Here is a 21,829-nt window from a genome sequence, read left to right on the forward strand (position 1 = left end):
TGAATGCACATTTCAATTTAAAGCAAGGCTTGCAAGGATTGTTTTTGTAATTCACATGTTTCTTTCCACTGCACATCATGTCATCTGGACGTCCTGAGTTAATTCAAAAGATTTTAGAATGAGGCAGTTGGAGGGAATGGAAGAAGAAAAAAAATATATTGCTACGGTTCCATCTTTGTTATTGATCTCGGTGATAGAGGAAACAGTCAAACACAAAACAAGTCAATATTTTTTTTTTTAACAAATTTCTTTTGACTAAAACTGCTACATAAAAAAACAATATCCTACTTTTCCAACCACAGAATAGAAAGCTCTATCTCAAACGGCAAAAGTATTAGTCATTATTTATTAAATATGGGGTAGTGTAAAAAAAATAAAATACAAAAAAATAAAACAATTAAATAATGAGACATCACAAAAAAAATTTCTTTTGACTAACACTGCCACATAAAAAAAAAACCAATGTCCTACTTTTCTAACCACAGAATAGAATGCTCAATATCTCAAATGGCAAAAGTATTAGTCATTATTTATTAAACATGGAGTAGTGTAAAAAAAATGAAATACAAAAAAAAAAAATTAAATATAAGACCTCACCCAAAAAAATTATTTTGACTAACACTGCCACATAAAAAAAATCCTACTTTTCCAACCACACAATAGAATGCTCAATATCTCAAATGGCAAAAATATTAGTCATTATTTATTAAACATGGAGTCGTGTAAAAAAAAAAAAATATATATATATATATATATATATATATATATATATATATATATATATATATACAAGAAAAAAATTAAATGAGACATCACAAAAAAAATGCATAGTAGAAAGCATCAAATCCTAATTTTTGCTAATATTTCATGTAATTTATATATATATTTGCCGCCACATGAAAACCATCACATTATCAGTGAGTGAGATTTGAGCAAGGTCATCCAAATAACACAGAGCATTCCTTCAAATATGACCTCCACTCACATGAACAGCACGGCTTAATTAGTTCAGAGATGGCGCCTCGTACTTTATAAACACCCTTTCGTAAAACCGACATCGGCTAGTTGAGTAAATAAACGCCCCCGGCCACTATTTGAGGAAATACAGCACAGAGCAGACAGCAGCGCCGTCTATTATGTTAATAAAACCTTCACAAGATGTTTTCTTGCAAGTGAAAACCTTGTAGCTCACGCATGAGACTCAAAGTCAATGAATATTCTCTCATCGGATCCTTTTAATGCGAGTTATCGCTTTGGGTGTGGAGAAGAAAGTAAAGCCCTGTGCACACCACACGACTTTAAGTACAGCAGATGATCTGGAGATTAGTGCAGATCACATCACAAATAATTACTGACAGTGTGGATTAAAGTCCCTCCCACTTTCCATCTGCCCAATCCAATAAGTACATAGCGGCCTAAAAAAAAAAGTGTTAATCTCAAGTGTGCAATTGTTTAGCGAGTTCTGCATTCTGTTTTGCATTCCTCACAAAGAAAGGAGTGAGTTGACGTTCTTGAAACCAATCATGATATTCTATTCTCTCTTGAAAAGATGATTTGAAATACATCTTGCATAACGTCAAGACTTAAGTCATCATCTATGCACGCAAAGGTGTTTGTCCTTGACGTTCTTGCTTTTGACTTTATAAAAGCGTCTGACGGCAAACAAAGCCGAACAGAACATCTGCGCTCGTCACAGCGTCGCCGTCCGTGTCCATTATGGAGGTCTAATTTACTTACTGGGAAAGTTGAAAATGGACTCCACCAGGCCTGGATCAAATCTATCATGAAAAGAAGAAGTAACCGGAATCCATAAACAAAATGCTGGCCTGTCATTGGAGCCATTGTGCTCCTTAAATTCATATTGTCAAATTCACCCCTGAAGCAAACTAGAATATTTGCGTCTGTTAACCCCAAAAATAAAATAAAAATGATTGTTTTAAAGATAATCCAAACATCTGGTAGTGTGTTGCTACTCCTTCCAAAAATGGAAAAATAGGATATATGACTTGATAAATTTTCCATCCATCCATTTATTTTCCCTATCACTTGTTATAATCAGGCTTAACTGTACCTGCATAATAATAATAATAATAATAATAATAATAATAATAATAATAATAATAATAATAACAGAAGATGGATGAATAATAATAATGATAATAATAATAATACCGACCACAGCAGTACATTATCCATGCAGAGCCGACATTACATCAATACCGAGAGCATCAACGGTGACTTTTAAAGTCTCAGCGCTGAAGTGTAAGATGCTTAGGATGAAGAGTGTAATTACACATATTGACTGCCGCATGTAGTCCTTGGTTAGAAACTGCCGGTGGCTCATTTTCAGGACATTAATTCTTCCCACACGCTCTCTGAGGACGCTTCCTGTCGTTTGCGGTTGAGATTTGTTGGATGTTCTTTTTTTATTTTTTTTTATTTTGTGTTGTTATTTCTAAACAATGAACTTAAAAGGCTATTACTCTGATCTTGTCCCGTCACAAGTCAAGAAGCCACCCACGTGGAAAGATAATTATTTTCCAGAGCATTTTGATGGGTAGGATATACAGTGAGCAAACCCGTTGTGGTGAATGTGCCCGGTCAGCAGAATTATTGGAAGACAAAAGGCTGTGGGGGGGTTAGGCAGCTACAGGAAAAAGTCAACAACGTGGGGGCGGAAAACAACATCCAAAAGCGAGAATTGGGAAAAAAAATCAAACTTACATGGGCGTGATGACACATTTTTTGCAGCTTTGGCATATTTTTCTACCAGCCGTAGATGTACGCAACAAATAAATGTGGATTAGGTCGATGTATAGATTGAGTAAAGTTAACCTTCACAAATGATCTCGACCCCTCCGTGTCACATAGCTACAGGAAAAAAAATATTTATCGATTGCTGAGGCTAATCGCTAAACAATACAGTGTGCTAAATGATTGGGATCGTATTATCATTTAAACAAAAAATAATTGACTATTGCTTTACATATAAATGTGCATGAACTTTTTCAAAATGACAGTATAACAACGGCATTTTTTTATCTGCTTTTGTCGTCTCCCTGGAGGCCACAGCGCCCTCAGCATTTGCTTATATTACTTAATGGACATGCTACAGTAGCTCGGCAAAAAATCCACACAAAAGGATGACAGCAAAGAAGTGAAGTGAAAGTGCAGTGAAGGGAAATTACAATAAAGCGAGATCAGAGAACGGGACAGAAATGAAGATGGCGGGAGGGGTGATCTCCATTAACTGAGAGTAGCTGGCAATGAGAGGAGCTGACATGCATGCTGTGTGAGTGACCGCGTGGAATTAGAAACTGTTCCACTTGAATGACTTGTCACTATCTCTTTTTACTTCGGAGGGGGCCCAAGGATATTTCAGGGTGTCTACAATAGTTTTTATAAACCCCAAAAATCCTTCAGAAAATTCAGATAAAAATTCATTTTGTTTCCTATGGGGAACTGTAGGGAAAACAATTGTCAGGGGAAAAAATATATATATACAACAGTGAAACTGTACCATCCAACACATAGCCATATCCAAATGGCTAAACTGCTAGCATCAAAAGTGAGCACACCCCTTATTGAAAACCACTCGCAGGAAATCTCCTGAAATTCCTAATGGTCTATATACATGTAGATTAGGGAGGAATCAAAAATTCCAACTCTGAGCTGATAAAGTTATGAAATAATGTACGATGTGGGTATGCAACACCAAAAGTTGTAATATGAAACCCAGTTTCATCCTGATATGATTACTTCTAAAAGTGCATTGTCAGAAACACATTTTACAAATCTCATCAGATCAGGATGCAATTTGTTGTGCTTCTGTGGGATCTTGACTGTTTTCTCCCCCGCAGCTTGAGAGACACACACATGGACACACACACATGAGACTGGGTATATGCTCCTATTACAAAGGCATTTCTATCTTCCTATATCAGGGGCGTCAAAGTCATTTTTTTGGCGGGCCGCATTGTCGTCATAGCTTCTTTCGAAGGGCCATTATGACTTATCCAAATAAATGTTTGAACACCTCATATTATATACAGTAAAAGCTACAAAACAAACTGACAAATAACTTGTTCTCAAATCAGATGAGTAAAAACTGGTCAAATATTTCAAAAAAAAGATATTAAAAGTGAAGACAATTTTGAAATTTTATTAATGACACACGAATTTGATGCACAATTTGTCTTCACGGGCCACATAGAATGATGTGGCGGGCCGTATCTGGCCCCCGGGCTTTAAGTTTAACACATACCGTATTTGCCGGTGTATTGGTCGACCTTTTTCGATCCAAAATCGACCGAAAAAAATCGACCTCGACTTATACACCGAGTCATAAAATTTAACTTCGTATTCATCGCTTCAAATGTGATGGTAACCAAGGCCGTTTCTCATGCATCTCATTGTGCGTTGCACTTAAAAAATTTGAACCGGGCGGCGTGCGCGAGTGCGTGGCCCGCTGGAAGTCCAATGAGACGCCGCGATCTCCTCCGCGGTGCTTATAAAGTGCCGATCCGCTCGGCTTGGAGCTATTTCCGGCCTCCCGTTGGTGCCGGGCGGCGTGCGCGAGCTCGCCGGCCGCGATCTCCTCCGCGGTGCTTATAAAGTGCCGATCCGCTCGGCTTGGAGCTATGTCCGGCCTGCCGTTGCTGCCGGGCGGCGTGCGCGAGCTCGCCGGCCGCGATCTCCTCCGCGGTGCTTATAAAGTGCCGATCCGCTCAGCTTGGAGTTATTTCCGGCCTCCCGTTGGTTTCGGGCGGCGTGCGCGAGCTCGCCGGCCGCGATCTCCTCCGCGGTGCTTATAAAGTGCCGATCCGCTCGGCTTGGAGCTATTTCCGGCCTCCCGTTGGTGCCGGGCGGCGTGCGCGAGCTCGCCGGCCGCGATCTCCTCCGCGGTGCTTATAAAGTGCCGATCCGCTCGGCTTGGAGATATTTCCGGCCTCCCGTTGGTGCCGGGCGGCGTGCGCGAGCTCGCCGGCCGCGATCTCCTCCGCGGTGCTTATAAAGTGCCGATCCGCTCGGCTTGGAGCTATTTCCGGCCTCCCGTTGGTGCCGGGCGGCGTGCGCGAGCTCGCCGGCCGCTATCTCCTCCGCGGTGCTTATAAAGTGCCGATCCGCTCGGCTTGGAGATATTTCCGGCCTCCCGTTGGTGCCGGGCGGCGTGCGCGAGCTCGCCGGCCGCGATCTCCTCCGCGGTGCTTATAAAGTGCCGATCCGCTCGGCTTGGAGCTATTTCCGGCCTCCCGTTGGTGCCGGGCGGCGTGCGCGAGCTCGCCGGCCGCTATCTCCTCCGCGGTGCTTATAAAGTGCCGATCCGCTCGGCTTGGAGCTATTTCCGGCCTCCCGTTGGTGCCGGGCGGCGTGCGCGAGCTCGCCGGCCGCGATCTCCTCCGCGGTGCTTATAAAGTGCCGATCCGCTCGGCTTGGAGCTATTTCCGGCCTCCCGTTGGTGCCGGGCGGCGTGCGCGAGCTCGCCGGCCGCGATCTCCTCCGCGGTGCTTATAAACAGCCGCATGCGCACGGCCTCCCGGAATTTGAACACATTTCGTCAATAAATTTCGCATATTGAATTTTGAAGTTTAATATAATGCAACAATTGAGCTCGACTTATACAAAGGATATATCATAAAATCGTAAATTTCCGTCGAATTTTAGGGGGTCGACTTATACACCGAGAGATGAAATACGGTATGTCCTATATCTTCAAAACCAGGCCTAATTTTACAATTCGACTAATAAGAAAGTACGTCTTGATGCATGTTTATTGAAGATTAGCCCATCCGACTCACAGCTGTGTGATACGCAATAGCCCGAGGTTGTATCCAAACCACCACGCAGGAGCCGGTTAGCAAGCAGCGGCCAACTATTGACTGGCAGAACTAAAAAAAAAAATTTTTTTTAAAATGCTTGTTGCTTAGAGTCTAAGCCTTAGACAGTCACATTTCAGCAACAGCCTTGGGCAACTTGCTACTACCAACTATGAATGCACGTTTGGAGTGTGTGTGTGGATGCGTGTGGAATTCCCAGCAGCCCGTGAGAGTGACGAAGAGGATGTCTGACAGGTGAAGATAAACTGGAGCAACAGCATGGAGGCTGTAGCGCCTTCAACACAGTCATATGCCAAACGCGGCACAAATGTGGAATGTGTACGGCATATGCGCTTCTGCATTTATGTATGCAGCCTGCTTAGCTGCGGAGGTGTTTTGCTTAGAAAACCAAGCATGTACAATTTTGTTTTATATCATCATAGTCAATGTGACTGGATGGAATCAAAGAGATAGCGAATCAAGGGCAACGTTATCGTGCTACTATTTCCTCTTGAATGATGTATGTATTTGCCTTGAACATTTGAATTCTTCTTCAATTTGCCGATTGTTTACATCTAGTTTCAGCCCGGGCTTCATCCTGATAATGAATTAGCATATGAAGTGATTGGAAACGTTAAATTAAGCAGAGCAGCGCAATAAACATGGCTTGGGTTGATGCACCTCTTAAATCTAAGTTCTTTACTCGCTAAATGGAAATGCTCACAATGTCCAATGAAAGTTCTTTGTGAAGGGTTGAAGATCCGCCTCCACACTTGAAGGCTTATTTGAGAGTCAATGAAGTCAAAATCATTTGAAACTTCCACTTAGAGTTTACATTATATGCATAGAAAAGTTTTTATAGAAATAAATTCAAAAAAATTATTATAAAAAAAGGTACGTTCAAAATATGAATTACAATGAATCACATGAAAATATTGTATTTTAATAGTCATGGATAATTCAATCATTTGCTTTGGTGGCGGTTGATTTACAAAAAATAAAAACTATCAAACAAGTTTTTATTTTTTTTGCACAGAAAAATGTCTCTAGTTAAAAAAAAAAAGAAAAAGATTCAAAGGTGCATTTCCCGGTTGGATGACTGGAAAGGCAAGGTTGAGAAAGTGCTACCGAAAGATCTATGAGCTGTCACTAACACTAATCAGGCTTCACACAGAAGCATTCATCTAATTCCGAGTAGCACGAGAAGTGGACATGACCAGCATCTTACCAGCCAACTAAGCATGGCGACAATCGTAACAGATTGGCTTCAAGCAGCCATCCATTTTCTAGCGTGCTTTTCCTCAATAGGTGAGACGATCCAAGCCGCCTTTGAGCGAGAAATGTGCTGGTCACCGGGCAATTGTCAGAAAGTTTATAACTAACATCCATTCTAATTTCCCTTATGAAATTTTAAATTGAACGTTAGTGTGTATTTCTACACATTAAATTTCCGCAAGCTCTGCAGCCTTGTGATTTGGACACACATTGTCCATGTGACTTTGTCAAACTTGGTCATATTGCATTTGAAAGAATACGCCACTAGAATAAATGGGTACGTGGGAGGAAAGGTGGGGGTCAAAGTAATCAAGGGAGCAGAAAAGTCTGAAAGTACCATTACTCATAATGCCAAATACACCAAGCAAAGACAAATTACTCCTATCCAATGGCAACTCTCACATCAGAAACAATTAGGTGGATGGGGAAAAAAAACCCTCAACCAGCCAATTATTTACTTATTGTATTATGGTAAAAATAATAATAATAATTATTATAATAATAGTAAAGGGATAAGTGGTATGGAAAATGGATGGATGGATAATACTAAAGATGATGATAATAATAAATAATTATAGATGATTTGCATTACAGGCACGGTCATGGTTTAAATTTAACTTTTTTTTTTAAATAATAAACACTCAAGGTCAGTAACAACCTTGAACCAACCTTTTTCCCAGACTACACTTATTTTTTATGAACTTTGTAAAAGGGTGTTTTGAGACCGCCATGTTGGCAAGGTAGGGGCAGGAAAGTGCCAAAAACCCTAACAAAGAAAACAAAACAAAGAGTACAAGCCAAGCTGAACCCAGAGGACCTTTTCAAAAAAAATGTTGGTAGCTTCACGGAAGCTGATTATCTCTGCCTCGGGCTACACGGTCTCCAAGGCGAGGTAGATTGCATTAGGATGAGCAGCTCCTTCTGATGGGACTGACTTGACCATGTGAAGGAAAACATAATGGGAATTACAACTCGTAACATTGCCTAAAGCAGGCCTCTGTTCAGGGAACGTTGCATCGCTTGTCCTTTTCAAACACCATCCACCCAAGAGGGACATAACCATGTCTAAAGTACACGTATTGCATAGCAGATAATGCTTGCCCCATTAACATAATTAGGTGTGTGGAGACTTCAGCACAACTTTAAAGTTCCATTTTGCATCACACGCACACACGGGACAATGAGTCAGGATTTTAATCAGGTCGATTGCAGGGGAGACATAAAACAAAACCGTAACAAAAATACAGTCGCCATATTTTTTAGATGACCACCTGTCACTCAACACAGAGTGGCTAACTGTTTAGCAATTTAGCAGCTAGCCAACTCTACGTTCTCATTCAGGCCTTTTAAAGAGACACACATACGTTCAATTTTTGTTTCCAGTCTTATTTAAGACTCCATTTTAGCTTACAGCACAATATTGCCGTTTGATAATCGGACCGAGATTCCAGGTATTAGTCTCTGAGAAAACATTTAGGAAAAAATGTTAGCGACGATGTCAGTCACAGCAGCCCCGGTGGTCACATGACACATTTCCGCAGCGATTGCTAGATTTGATTGTCGAATTCGATTGCTGGATCATTTCCCACGTCGATTAACTGCTCAGAGTGACAGCCTTGGAAGACAGGTAACAATTCCCAGCGGCAAGGAATTAAAGGAAACAGAGACGTTAGCACGTTAACATGAGCCGCTTGAGTGAAAAAGAAACTTAGCTGGAGGGCTCGCAAGAGTTAAGTAATGTTTGATAGTCTTCTTGACAGTGAAATTTACAAGTGGGTCTGAAACGATCGTTATTAAATATATTGAGAGGAGAAGACAAACATCACAGAACTGACTATTCTTCACTGGATTTTATTTGATGATACTTTTACGCTACCCTCAAGTTGGAGAGTCAATTAAATTTTTATGTCTCGTCGTCCCATCATTTTAACAAGGCCCTCATTCTTGCACTCATCCACCACTTTCAGCCCACTCCAATACTCAAGTGTCGTTATCATCTATCATTCTTCTAGTCCCAACGACACAGCATGGTGTCTGGACTCATTATCCAGCAATGATACGTTTACATTAGTCCAGGGTGAATCTCGATGAGGAATAGTTAAGATATTTTTCTTCTGTTTGATCAGTTGTAGAATACACAGCATATCAGAGAAAGAAAAAGAAATTATAGTCGATATCTTTAAACATATCATGCGCCATCACGCACGACACCATTGAAGAGAAATAGATAAATATCCTTCAGCTAGAATGGAAGCGAGCCGAAACTCAACATGAGAAGCTGATGAGGGAAAGAGAAACGCTTAAACGTGGATGAGGAATTAGCTTCATTAGAAACCGACTTAGGTGGTCCAATGTGTTCCATTCCGTTAGACGGAGACCACCCAGCATAAAGCGGCTCGGAGGAGGATGCCAGTGTGATGAGATCAAACGGTAATTGTCATTATTTCCGGTTCAAACCCCTTTGGCTGGCACCTTCCATGCTCCACCTGTTCTCCACCCAATCCATTTTCCCTGCCGTTTGGCTCCTGATTAGAATTTGGACAGGGAGCTGTGAGCAGGCTACACGGATGAGGTTTGCACTGGGTGATTTGTCCTCGCTACCCTTGCAGCCAGCCTGAGGCTTTAAACAGTATTTTCCAGTCCAGTCAGGCTTGGCAAAAGACCGGAAAACTTGGAATGTGCAATTTACATCCGAAATATCGACTTTTAGCTATCGCTGAGTCGTTCGGAGTAGAGTATGAAATAAAATTGACCGTGGAGGGCGGGGTTTGTGTTACGAACAAGACCGCAAGTTGATTTTTTTTTTTCTTCCTGGTTTCATGAATTGATTGATTTGTGTCCAAAAACAAGAATACAGGGCACATTAGGCACATTTGATTTTTGAAACTGTTCCCATAAAATTGGAAGCATTCAATTGTTCAGTTAGAAATTGACGTCAATGGCACTGAATGAGTTAAGAAGGATGTGGAAGATTTTCAACGTATTAATCATCAGAAATGAAGCAAGGTCCTCTTTTTTTTTTATTTTTTTATCCAAAAGCAATTTATGAAGTGGAAATTTCTGTAGATGGCTCTGCTTCAGTACTTCTATCCAGATTTGTTCTGGTCTAACAAGACGGCACCTGTTCCACCACTCACATCAGCAAGAGATGTTGAAGGCTTGTCAAAGTTCATTGCACAGAGAAGTGGAAAAATATGGCAAAACACCATGCTTTCAAAAGGCTGACTCATACTTTGCAATTCATTAAAAAAAAAAAAACTTGACCTAAGCTTTGAATAGGTCTAGTTATTAAAATTTTAAACAAAAGCTCAGATTGAATCCTTAAATGCATCTCTTTTTCTTTTTTGTGTGAGGCCTGAAATCAGCACACTGTACCTTATTACCTAAAGCTCAGCTAATGCATTCATTTTATTTGTCTACCTGAATTGCTCCACCAATTGTGTTCAAATATGTGTGTTGCTTCTAAACCTAAACAGACACAATACTGTATTTTCCGGACTATAAGGTGCACCTAAAAACCTCAAATTTTCTGACAATGCGCCTTATAGTCTGGTACGCCTTATACATGGACCAAATTCCTAAATTTAAACTGGCCCAAAGCATTGTGTCATGAAATCAATCATGAGTGGCCCGCTGAAGACTACGAATCATGAATCAAAAAGACCATGGATCATTATTTTGTGATTATAAAGTAATTTGCTGCATCTGAAGTTGAAATAATAAAGATAAAATGGAGAATGATTTGATTTGGATTAAAAATCTGACATGATGCATTACTGGTGTGCTTTATAGTCCGGTGCGCCTTATAGCCCGGAAAATACGGTAGGTTGATTTTTCCAACTTTACCCAAGTCAGTTCAAGAAACAAATCTTACACAAAATGAAGGAAAAATAAGGTGACAGGAGAAGACATCAAGTATTTTGTTGTCTGTTTGATAGATTACCATCTGTCCATTATTGCCTCAGCATGATTCTTCAATCAGACACAACCATAGATCTTTGGAGAGAAATCTCCCTCCCTAATAGTGTAAGGGGCAGGCAGGGGCTAAAGCAAACCGATCCAAAATCTAATTTAACTCACAAACAGTAGAATGTGTACATCAGATTACCATCAAATTGAATTTCCTTTCCCCATTTCCCAAGTGGCCTGTTTTCTATAGCCGCAGCCAAACATCTCTCAGTCTTTGTGTTTGCTTTGCTATCACAAGACATCACTTGGTCACTTTGTCCGTCACTCCAATGGTTCCCATCTATGCTTTTGTTCCGCTCAATAATACCACCACATCGTCGGTTTTTAGTACGTCATTATCTACCAACAAACTCTGCTAAGGATATTACGAAGGTCTTTTTTAATTTGACTTTGTGACTGCAGGATTTCTGGACTTTTCGGGTTTTGTGAGCGAGCCGTGGTGGTGGAATGTGTCCCTGGATGCATCTTATGCATCTGGAGCTGCAAACACAGAAGCACTTCTGACTATGTTAGCTGAGTTTTAACAGGATGTTTGCCAGTGGGCACATTTTGGAACTGCCTCGGCATATCAACTAAGCAAAGCTCCCCTCGGTCCATGCATTCATTTTCTGCCCCTTACCTGGCAAGTGGCTGAGCTAATATAATACAGGTGTCACTCCTCCAGCGACTCTTACGGGGTCATCAAGTGTTCCCGGGCAAAAAGATGAGCAATATGGACCCCCCGCAGAGCCATTTCATTCTACTCAGACAAGTCTGAGTCTAAGTTTGACATTTCCAAAGGGAGGCACTCGGAAGGAAGCCATCCTAATTGAATGCCTCAGAGATGTCATATGGGCTGAACGGGAAGGAGCAGCTCCACTATAAGTTAGCTTGCCTTTAAGGTTAAATATCAGCCGAATGAATCTCTGTGGCAGTTCTCTTTTTTTCTTTTTGTTAGCAAAGCCGTGTGACCAAAACGTGCGGTTTTACCGCCAATTTGTGTTGATCGTCTTGTGGAAAGTTTAAGTGGCTGTTGATACTTACTAATCGCAGTAATCATTTCAAATTGAAATAGTGGCTCAGCAATTCTGGAAACAAATGCACTAAGTCTCTCCAGTTTGGGCCATTTACCGTATTTTCCGCGCTATAAGGCGCACCGGATTATTATATACCTTCAATGAATGGCCCATTTTAAAACTTTGTCCATATATAAGGCGCACCGGATTATAAGGCGCACCTTCAATGAATGGCCCATTTTAAAACTTTGTCCATATATAAGATATATACATTTGGCCCGCGAGCCGGACTTTGGACACGCCTGCTGTAGTGGCTCAATATTGGTCCATATATAAGGCGCACCTGATTATAAGGCGCACTGAGAGAAAATTGGAGGTTTTTAGGTGCGCCTTATAGTGTGGAAAATACGGTAATACCCAATGTGTTTCATCTAGCTGCTATGATGTGTCTGCTGTTTATTGATCCTTGTATTCAGCATGTGTGGGGAGGGAAGCCTCTTTCTGCATTAATGGCTCGAAATGCAGAAGATCAACATGGGCTTCTCATCGGGTAGTGTTCATTGTCTTCGGCAAAACCATGAAAAAGATTGATTTGATCAAACACTTGGCCAGCAGTAACCGACTGGAAATCGATTCAAGTGTGTGCACATTCATATTCACCTACTGCGTAAATGGGCTCTGTTCAGACCCGGGCCGGCAGAGCATTCCGTTGGGAGGATGAGCATCTCCTGATAAATTGCAACTGAATTCCAAATTGGTATCGTGAAGCTAGTTGGCTTGACTTTAAAAAATGTATACTGCACAAATGTACTCAATGTAAATGTGTATCCTGTATGGATGCGCATTTGAACAAAATAAATTGTTTTTAGATTTAATACACTGGAAAATAGATAAATAAATAAAAAAAATACTAATAAATTAAAAAAATAAAAATAAATACAGCTTGAAGCCTTTTTTTAAGAATTAATATATTTATTGGCTAATTGCTAAACGGCAAATTGGTGCTCCTGCATCAGGATATTTATCTTGACAAACACTAAATTAAATGTCGTACGTATATCTCCAGGCGCCACTGTTTTTTTTTTTTTTCTTTGAGAAAAGACTACAAAGACCATGTTTCATAATTATTATAGTGAGAAATTTTGTTTACATTGTGGAGACGAATGCAGGAGTGAATTTCTCTCCAAGATGAATAAATCTCTTTTTCTCTCTTTGGGGATGTAGTTAAAAGGATTCTTCTGAAAATATAACATCCAAACAACTAGGCTTTGTTTTCAAAGACGGAGCGGCTGCAGCCGTATGTGCTGGCTGCTTTACAATGCCAGCGACACAAATATATCACATGACTCCTTGGCTCTACTAAAAAAGATTATTAATCCAGTCCAATATGAAGAGAGAATTGTTCTACAAAGGACAGGGGAAATGTGTCACCTAAAATACAATATCAACTTGAAAGGGCTCCTGTATGTGTATGAATGCTCTGTCAAAGGTTTTGCATCAAGTGGTGGAGCTTATTTATAGGCAGATGTCTGGCCATGAAGCTCATCAGACTTCCGAGTTGGTCTAATGGCTGAATAATTGTCCCAGTCTTGGCTGCAGTGTGATAAGGCTCTATCGAGGGCCCCGAGTCATCTTCCAGGCGGAGAGCGATGGAAGCTAATGCAATAGGGAGAGCGGGCAAATTTCATTAGAGCTGATAAAAATGGATTCATAAGTAAGGTTGAAAATAGCAAGAAAGGAGGGGGGGGGGCTTATTGCCCTGAAGAATGGCTTCCATCGGCTGACCTTTTTGATGCAGATTGAGAAAGAAAGTCGTGTGAGTAATGTTCTCATCCATAATGTTTACTAATGCAGACCAATACCGATTTAGTTTGTGGGTCAAACTATCGGCGGTGATCCTCGCAGGTACTACTCGCATTCAAACCACTGATGTGACTGATCTGTGTAATTTGGTTCTTTTCGTAACGCTGTGGCCAAGGGAGGCATTGGCCTAGATAGGGAAGGTGTGTACAAGTAAAGCTGCATAGCTCAGTGAAAGTAAAAATGGAGCACTGGTTTCCGAGGGAAAATGATTTAAATTTTAATGAAGACAGAAAGTCTACTCGGCTCAAATGAATGTTGTTGCGCAACATGTTCAAGGAGCTACTTGAAAACTTCACACATTTAGGAAAACGAGGGGAGGAGCAGAGTTTCAACGAGGGGACACAATGGCGTCGTCACCGTGTCGTCGAGCATGTTAACTCGTTCACTGCCAACCCGGTTAATATCTTTGACGTCTATTACCGTCAATGGTACTGAATGAGTCACAAATGAGTAAGCCTCCCTTATTCAACGGAGCCATTATGATGATTCTTGGCAATAGCTGCTGATGAAAATACGTCAATATTTAATCATAAGCTGAAATATGTACAAAAAAAATTCTGTGTTAAAAAAAAATTAACAACTGGTGGTTTGTGGCAAAACTCCTGGACTGACAACCCAGTCTTACAATTTTCATTCAGTGACAGCAATGAGTAGAGTGACACTGGTTTGAGCTCCAGTCTTGACAGACACACCACAGCAGGGAATTATTAATCATTTACAACTCTCAAGCACCACACTGTGCAGTCGAGCAGCACACACAACACTACTACCGGTTGATTCCGACGAGTGTACACGTCCAAAAACATTCATTACGAAACGGTACAGGTAAGCTGAACGAGGTCAAAATGACACTCGAGTCGAGATAAAGAATCGTCGGAGGTGAAAGAAAAACAGATGGGGATACAAAGTGACATCTGTCATTTAAGGCCGCTTTAATGAGATGCCAACATCACAACAAATATAACCCGCGGCTCTTGGGACTAAAAATAAATACAAACATCCCGCAAGGAAAACAAAATGCTCGTTTCAAGAATGTGTGGTGAATTGACTTTTTAGAATAATACCGTATTTGCCGGTGTATTGGTCGACCTTTTTCGATCCAAAATCGACCGAAAAAAATCGACCTCGACTTATACACCGAGTCATAAAATTTAACTTCGTATTCATCGCTTCAAATGTGATGGTAACCAAGGCTGTTTCTCATGCATCTCATTGTGCGTGGGTGTGCGTCCGTCAGGCTCATCAAACAGCGAGAAACTGAATCATTATAAAGCGTTCGTCTCATTAACACGCATCCTCAGCAACAATTTCAAATATTCTCACCTCAATAACGGACATCGAAAGCCAGGCAGCGACGATGACTGCTAGGGGGAAGTACTGGGTATTGAGCGAATGTGCGAGTCATCGCGCGTCAAGCAACGACAATAACTACCGGTACGTAAGCATTCAATCGCCATGTCTAAATGAATGTCGTTGGCACTTAGAAAATATTCGCCAAACTTGGCCAGACTTCCAGGGGAAGAGGCCGAATTTTCACTTGTTCTGGCCGACCGGAGGAACCAGCCGAGGCGGACACTTTACGGCGGTTGAGTCGTTGGCACTTAGAAAATATTCGCCAAACTTGGCCGGACTTCCAGGGGAAGAGGCCGAATTTTCACTTGTGGTGGCCGACACGGGGAACCAGCCGAGGCGGACACTTTACGGCGGTTGAGTCGTTCGCACTTTGAAAATATTTGCCAAACTTGGCCAGACTTCCAGGGGAAGAGGCCGAATTTTCACTTGTGGTGGCCGACATGGGGAACCAGCCGAGGCGGACACTTTACGGCGGTTGAGTCGTTGGCACTTAGAAAATATTCGCCAAACTTGGCCGGACTTCCAGGGGAAGAGGCCGAATTTTCACTTGTTCTGGCCGACATGGGGAACCAGCCGAGGCGGACTCTTTATGGCGCAAGAGCCGTTGGCACTTAGAAAATTTGAACCGGGCGGCGTGCGCGAGTGCGCGGCCCGCTGGAAGTCGAATGAGGCTCCGCGATTTCATCCGCGGTGCTTATAAAGTGCCGATCCGCTCGGCCGGAGCTATTTTCGGCCACCCGGCGCGTGTGCACGGCCGCCCGGTGGTGCCGGGCGGCGTGCGCGAGTGCGCTGGCCGCTGGAAGTCGAATGAGGCTCCGCGATCTCCTCCGCGGTGCTTATAAAGTGCCGATCCGCTCGGCTTGGAGCTATTTCCGGCCTCCCGGTGGTGCCGGGCGGCGTGCGCGAGCTCGCCGGCCGCTGGAAGTCGAATGAGGCTCCGCGATCTCCTCCGCGGTGCTTATAAACAGCCGCATGCGCACGGCCACCCGGAATTTGAACACATTTCGTCAATAAATTTTGCATATTGAATTTTGAAGTTTAATATAATGCAACAATTGAGCTCGACTTATACAAAGGATATATCATAAAATCGTAAATTTCCGTCGAATTTTAGGGGGTCGACTTATACACCGAGTCGACTTATACACCGGCAAATACGGTATATGAAGTAAACAGTTTAGCTGATGATTCGCTAGCTCACAGCTAATGTGCAAAATGGCCGACAAATGATTTGAGGAAATTGAAATCCTGTTTGATCCATTTCAACACTTGATGTTTTGACCGTGTTGCATTTCCTATTCCATTTTTGCTATACTATTAATTCTACACAACTTGACATATTTCTGTAAATTAAAACACTGTTTCAGTGTTTACATCATTTTTCCCGTCATGACTTCAATTGTAAATTTGTTGACGGTGGCATGTAGATGTGAGGCTGCCTGGAAATAGCGTCAGCTTCCACCTCAGGTGTGCCCAGACCTGCCTACTGTGACATTTCCTGCCTACCGGCACATAATTATGATAAATCGCTTTGGACCACCGGCTGCTCACATCGCCAGGCAATGAGTGGCAATGCAATAGAAACATCACCACACCACAAATATTTGTTTTATTCTTTTCTTATCACTCTCCACACTGTCCTGTCCTCGACCCAGATATGATGATGATTCTTCTCTGTGGTTCATCCTTGCCCCCCACCCCACCCTTGCAGATTCAGGGCAGGTACTAAAGGAAGTTGGACTGGAGGGTGCATGATAAACCATAGTTGCAGAGAATTGCCAAGACATTTTAATCTGGTGCAGGGAGCAGTTGTGGTGTTGTGTGTGGGGAAGGTCCATCACACTTCAGTGAAGCGTAATTCCAAAGCGGCATTAATGCCCAACTCCAGCATTTCCTGTGTGCTTTCCTCAAAAACATGGATTAAGGAAGCAACATGGAAATTTTACACAAACTATCCCAGCTAGTAGAAAAAAAATGAATGTGATACAAATTTAAACCATTTTTGACACCTTTTTTTTTTTTTACTTTGATGGCTTCAGCATAGAAAAGATTCATGCCTCCTAAACAATTACCGGCATTTTCTCCCCAATGTTCTCCTCGAGACAACTATCTAAATAAAGACGTGCTGCTCGGGAGGTCTAAACTGAAGCTCTTTAAATAATGTATCACTTTTCACTCTTTGAGCATTGCGACTACCAGCGGTCCAAGCGTAACGAGATGAGAGCAGATCAAGGTCGAGGGAGGTTAACAAAATAAGTAAGTTGGCCACAGCGGCCACTGATCTTTTGCCGAGGAGCCGTCTTGGCACACTTCACCCGCAGCTGATCCCCATTACTGGGAAGGACAGCGGCTTTATTACAGAAGCCGAGGAGCTCCTTAGCGGATGCGTGTGGGTGGCTAGGTGGCTGGCTGAGTGTAATTGTGCAGGAGGGAACTCGGGAAGAAAGCAGGTGCCGGGGCCAAAGGCAACAGAGAACCAATAGATTCGTAAACACAGATTAAGAGACAGGAAAATTGATTTTAAAAAAAAAAAAGTGTGATTTGGTTGGTTTCTGCCAACAGTGTGCATCTCAAAATATTTTTTAAAACCACAAATGCTGAGGCTATTTTAGTCGAGCTAAATAAAATGGTTGAAAAACAGAATTCTGAGAATGATAAGGAAAATAATCTGGCTCCCAAAGTAATCACCATCCTTTTAGTCAATCACATCATAACTTCACCAATTGTACGCTTGACTAAAATGATGTTTCACTTTCGATTGATTCCTAATAATGAGCTGGAAAAGCCAGGGTGATCCTCCATTATTGGCACCGAAAGCAATGCTGACTCTGCAAAAAAAACAGCCGTTGCCTTTTCTGCTGACAGAGATCTAATAGCCAAAGCTGTGGACCGTGACTAATATGATACAAAAAAAAAATGTCATTGCACTAGAGTAAGTAAAAATTAAAAGCAATCTGTTACGACAATGACTTGATGGGAGGGGGGGATTTGCCCCGGGAGTTGGAGTCAGTACATTTATTTACTCTTTTGACTGCGTTAATAAAGTAGCAGAAGAGGAAGCACAAACTAATCAGAGAGGCGCACAGCGTCCGCAAAAGAACGGCCCAACGACAACCCGAGTGACCTGAGCGTCTCAAATATTTGCACATTCACTACGCGGCTGCCACAAGATCAGAGTCATTGAGGTGATAGAGAGAAGAAAGTGGGGAAAACAGAGATAACTCTTTTTGACTGATGACTCCGAAGAAATTAGAGGCCTCCTTGCGGAGGACATGCTTTCATTTTTCCTGGCTGCTCCAATCTTTTTTTTTCTGCACTTCAAATGCGACTGCTGCAGGCACCCAGGTGTGTGTGTGTTGCGAAAGTGAGAACAAAACCACACGTGACGACCAGATACACATTGACAAATGGTTCCAAATAATATTTTGTTGCACAAGTGATTTGTATTTGCTTCACCGGTGACATCACCTGAACGCTTCCCACAAAGCCGTGCTTGTAAAACATTCCCGGGCATCAAATCGCACAAAAACAAATTTGCTCTTGGTCGCCGTTTCTATGGGAAGGCCGAGGAGACAAAATAGAAAGCCAGTTCAAAGCCTTTGACTGCTGCTTTGGACCGACTACAAAAGCCAACAGGACAACAAAAATACAGATGACTCAGTTCAGAGTAACATGAAAAGAGATTTCGGGGCTTCTGTGGGATCTTCTAAAAACACATTTTCCAAGGCTTATGCGCTTGGACTGGAATTACAATTGGAATAAAAGGAGAATAGGAAAAGTCTTCCAGAAGAAACCAAGCGGCAATAAAAACTGTGAAGCGCTCTACCTGCCAAATTGCGATGACCTTTCAGCTTTTTTATTTTTATTACCGCCTATGAATAGTTACCGGCGGGGTCGCGGCGAGCAAAATTTCCACAGCCACATGTATAAGAATCCAACTACTGATGAAAAGATTGAGGTGACCCTGAGCAAGGCAGCCAAACTGCCAGTAATTGTCTGTTTGACAAGAAGTCACACTTGTTTTTTTTTTTGCACAATTTAATTCTTACAAACGGCCGGTTATAGTCATCATTGAGCACAAAGAAGGGAAAACTTTTCACTGCAGGAACAGAAAGCTTCAAGGCTCAGGACTTTTATTTGATCAAACGCCTTTTTATCTGATCTGCTAGTTTTATAGTAAACAAATACCTTGAAGCAAACACGCTTGGCCTCTTGTCAGACTTTTGTTTTCCACCCCGTGATAATATTTGAAATTTTTTTAATACATGAATTAGCCACGAATTAATAGAGAGAACTCTACTGCGCCCAAATTGTGTCCTAATCAACCCTCAGCGACTCAGTCATGCAGACGCGGCTCATTCCGTGACGCAGTTGGCTCAGCTGGTGTCAATGTGGCATCGAGCAACAACCCGCACACGATTCCAAAATATTTCCGCTTAATAGCGAACAAACAGAGCGTTATGCTGTGGTGACCCCTTATATTTCACTCCTCCATTTTCCACCTCATCAGACATCTTCTAATTAGCCTTGCGGGGTAATTAACATCCTAATTAGGGCTTGGATTTGCATACACACTCGTTTGCAATAATGTGACACGCATTTATGAATGCAAATGTTTCGACACAAGTCAGACACAAACGTGCGCTCGGCGATTGTTGCGATGGATTCGTTTACGTTAATATGCGCAATTTCAAAAGCAAGGATGAGCTTATATTGAATTCTACACAACGTGCCCGATGTTAGCGTTACATTTAGCATTTTATTAACATGAAACCTAAAAATCAATGTAAAGAAAAAAAAATGGTTTTCATTGTCTCATTACGTAAACCAAATTTGAGCAAGTGATGAAAAACTATATATTTTTAAAAAAAATGGAACGATTAGGGAACCTTGGGATCAACTCGAGAGAAGGCAAAGGCAGGCAGAGAGGGGCACGCCTTGTCATTTATACGTCTCACTTAAGTCCATAAATCTTTGAAATTGAACTGGGGCTGTGGAAGAAAAGACCTTGTGAGCGGCAGGTCTGGAAATCAAAAGGAAGGCCATCCAAGCCCGAAGAACGCGGCAGGGCTGACGAAACTTTTTCTTTCTCGATGACAATTTTGCCCTCTGAATGGTATCAGTTCAGCGGAGCAGATCAGTAAAGAGTGATGAGAGGAGGGGAGAAACAAAGTGAAAGGGATGAGAGAAGACACGAGGGGAGTGAAGGGCTGGAAAGACGAAAAAAAAAAAGCATCAAAAGTAGGGCAGAGCAACTCCCAAGCAGAGCCTGTCCGACCAGCGCGGAAGAAAAGCACCTGAGTTATGTGTCTACGCTTCGTGTCACCGTCTGGATTTACGTTCCAGCGGGGATAAAGCAGCGAGACGACTCTGTTGAAAAGATGCCCATAAATCTGATCTGGTTTCAATTGCTTTCCTTCCCTTTATTCTTCCCTTCACAGCGTACAACAACCCCCCTCCACCCCCCACATTCATGGTCTCCTGCTTGTGAAAGTCTTTGTCTCATGTAAACATTATTCCGCTGAGCTTGTCGAGTCGCCGAAGGCGATGGTAGCGACATTCATATGGAACGCATGCAGAACAATGTGGCCTTGACATCTTCATCTTTAAAAGGGGAAAACGATTTGTGTTTACAGCAACACATCTTTGGGAACGTGTATTTATTTACTGAGTCACACGGGGTGAAAGCTAGACGGTCAATTCATAACAGGCTGAATAATTCGGCCTTCACGTCGGGGAATGCATCGGTACGCAGATACATATCGTCGCCTTCATAAAATAGTGGCCTAAGTCTATTTTCAACATTTTTTTTAACAATTTTTTTTTCTCTGCAGCAAAAATGTCACAGTGTGTGGTGTAGTCGGACCACTAAGCGCTACATGCACGTTTCGGTAACAGCGGCAACATAAGATGGCTGCCCTCTGGCTTCAGCAACCGAGGGGCGATTTTTAGTTCTGTCAGAAATAAGTCCGCGTACAGGGGGTGATCAATTTGTCGGCCAAAATGACATCACATTGGCTAAAACCTTAAGTAACGATTGAACGTCACATGACCAAACAGCTTCTTTCACCAGGCTGTTAGGACCCTGAACTCGCTACCCCCTTCTGCGTAGCGTGCGGCACTGTTGCGCTATTTTCTGGAATGTCTGCTGTACGCGCACTTGCTCCTTTTTTGCTCCTCTTATTTATTTATTTATTTATTTATTTATTGTGTTATTTATTCATTATTTATTCAGCACGCTGTTGTTATACTTGTTTACTTGTTTGTCTGTTGTGGGCCATGTCTTGTCACCGTGGGATAGGGGGGAACGAAATTTCTTTGTGTGTCTTTGGCATGTGGAGAAATTGACAATAAAGCTGACTTTGACTTTGACTTTGAAAATTGGAAATTAGGTGAGCCACAATTGGTCGACAACTGTGATGTCATTTTCAGTTTTACTACGAGTAACAAAATGGCTACCCCCCGTGATGGGGGAAAAAAAGTGCAGATTTCGCTTCTTAATTCATTTTTATGAATGCAATAATAACCAGAATGCTGTTTTTACACTAGTGGGGGTAC

General features: G+C 42.1%; 1 protein-coding gene across 1 annotated transcript in view; it reads right to left on the reverse strand.

Annotated features, from left to right (window-relative positions):
* clstn2a (calsyntenin 2a) overlaps nt 1–21,829 on the reverse strand; it is a 59,199-nt gene that overhangs the window by 35,165 nt on the left and 2,205 nt on the right. The gene's annotated exons all lie outside the window — the stretch shown is intronic.

This window comes from Syngnathus scovelli, chromosome 17, assembly GCF_024217435.2.
Source record: "Syngnathus scovelli strain Florida chromosome 17, RoL_Ssco_1.2, whole genome shotgun sequence".
NCBI classification, from domain to species: Eukaryota; Metazoa; Chordata; class Actinopteri; order Syngnathiformes; family Syngnathidae; genus Syngnathus; species Syngnathus scovelli.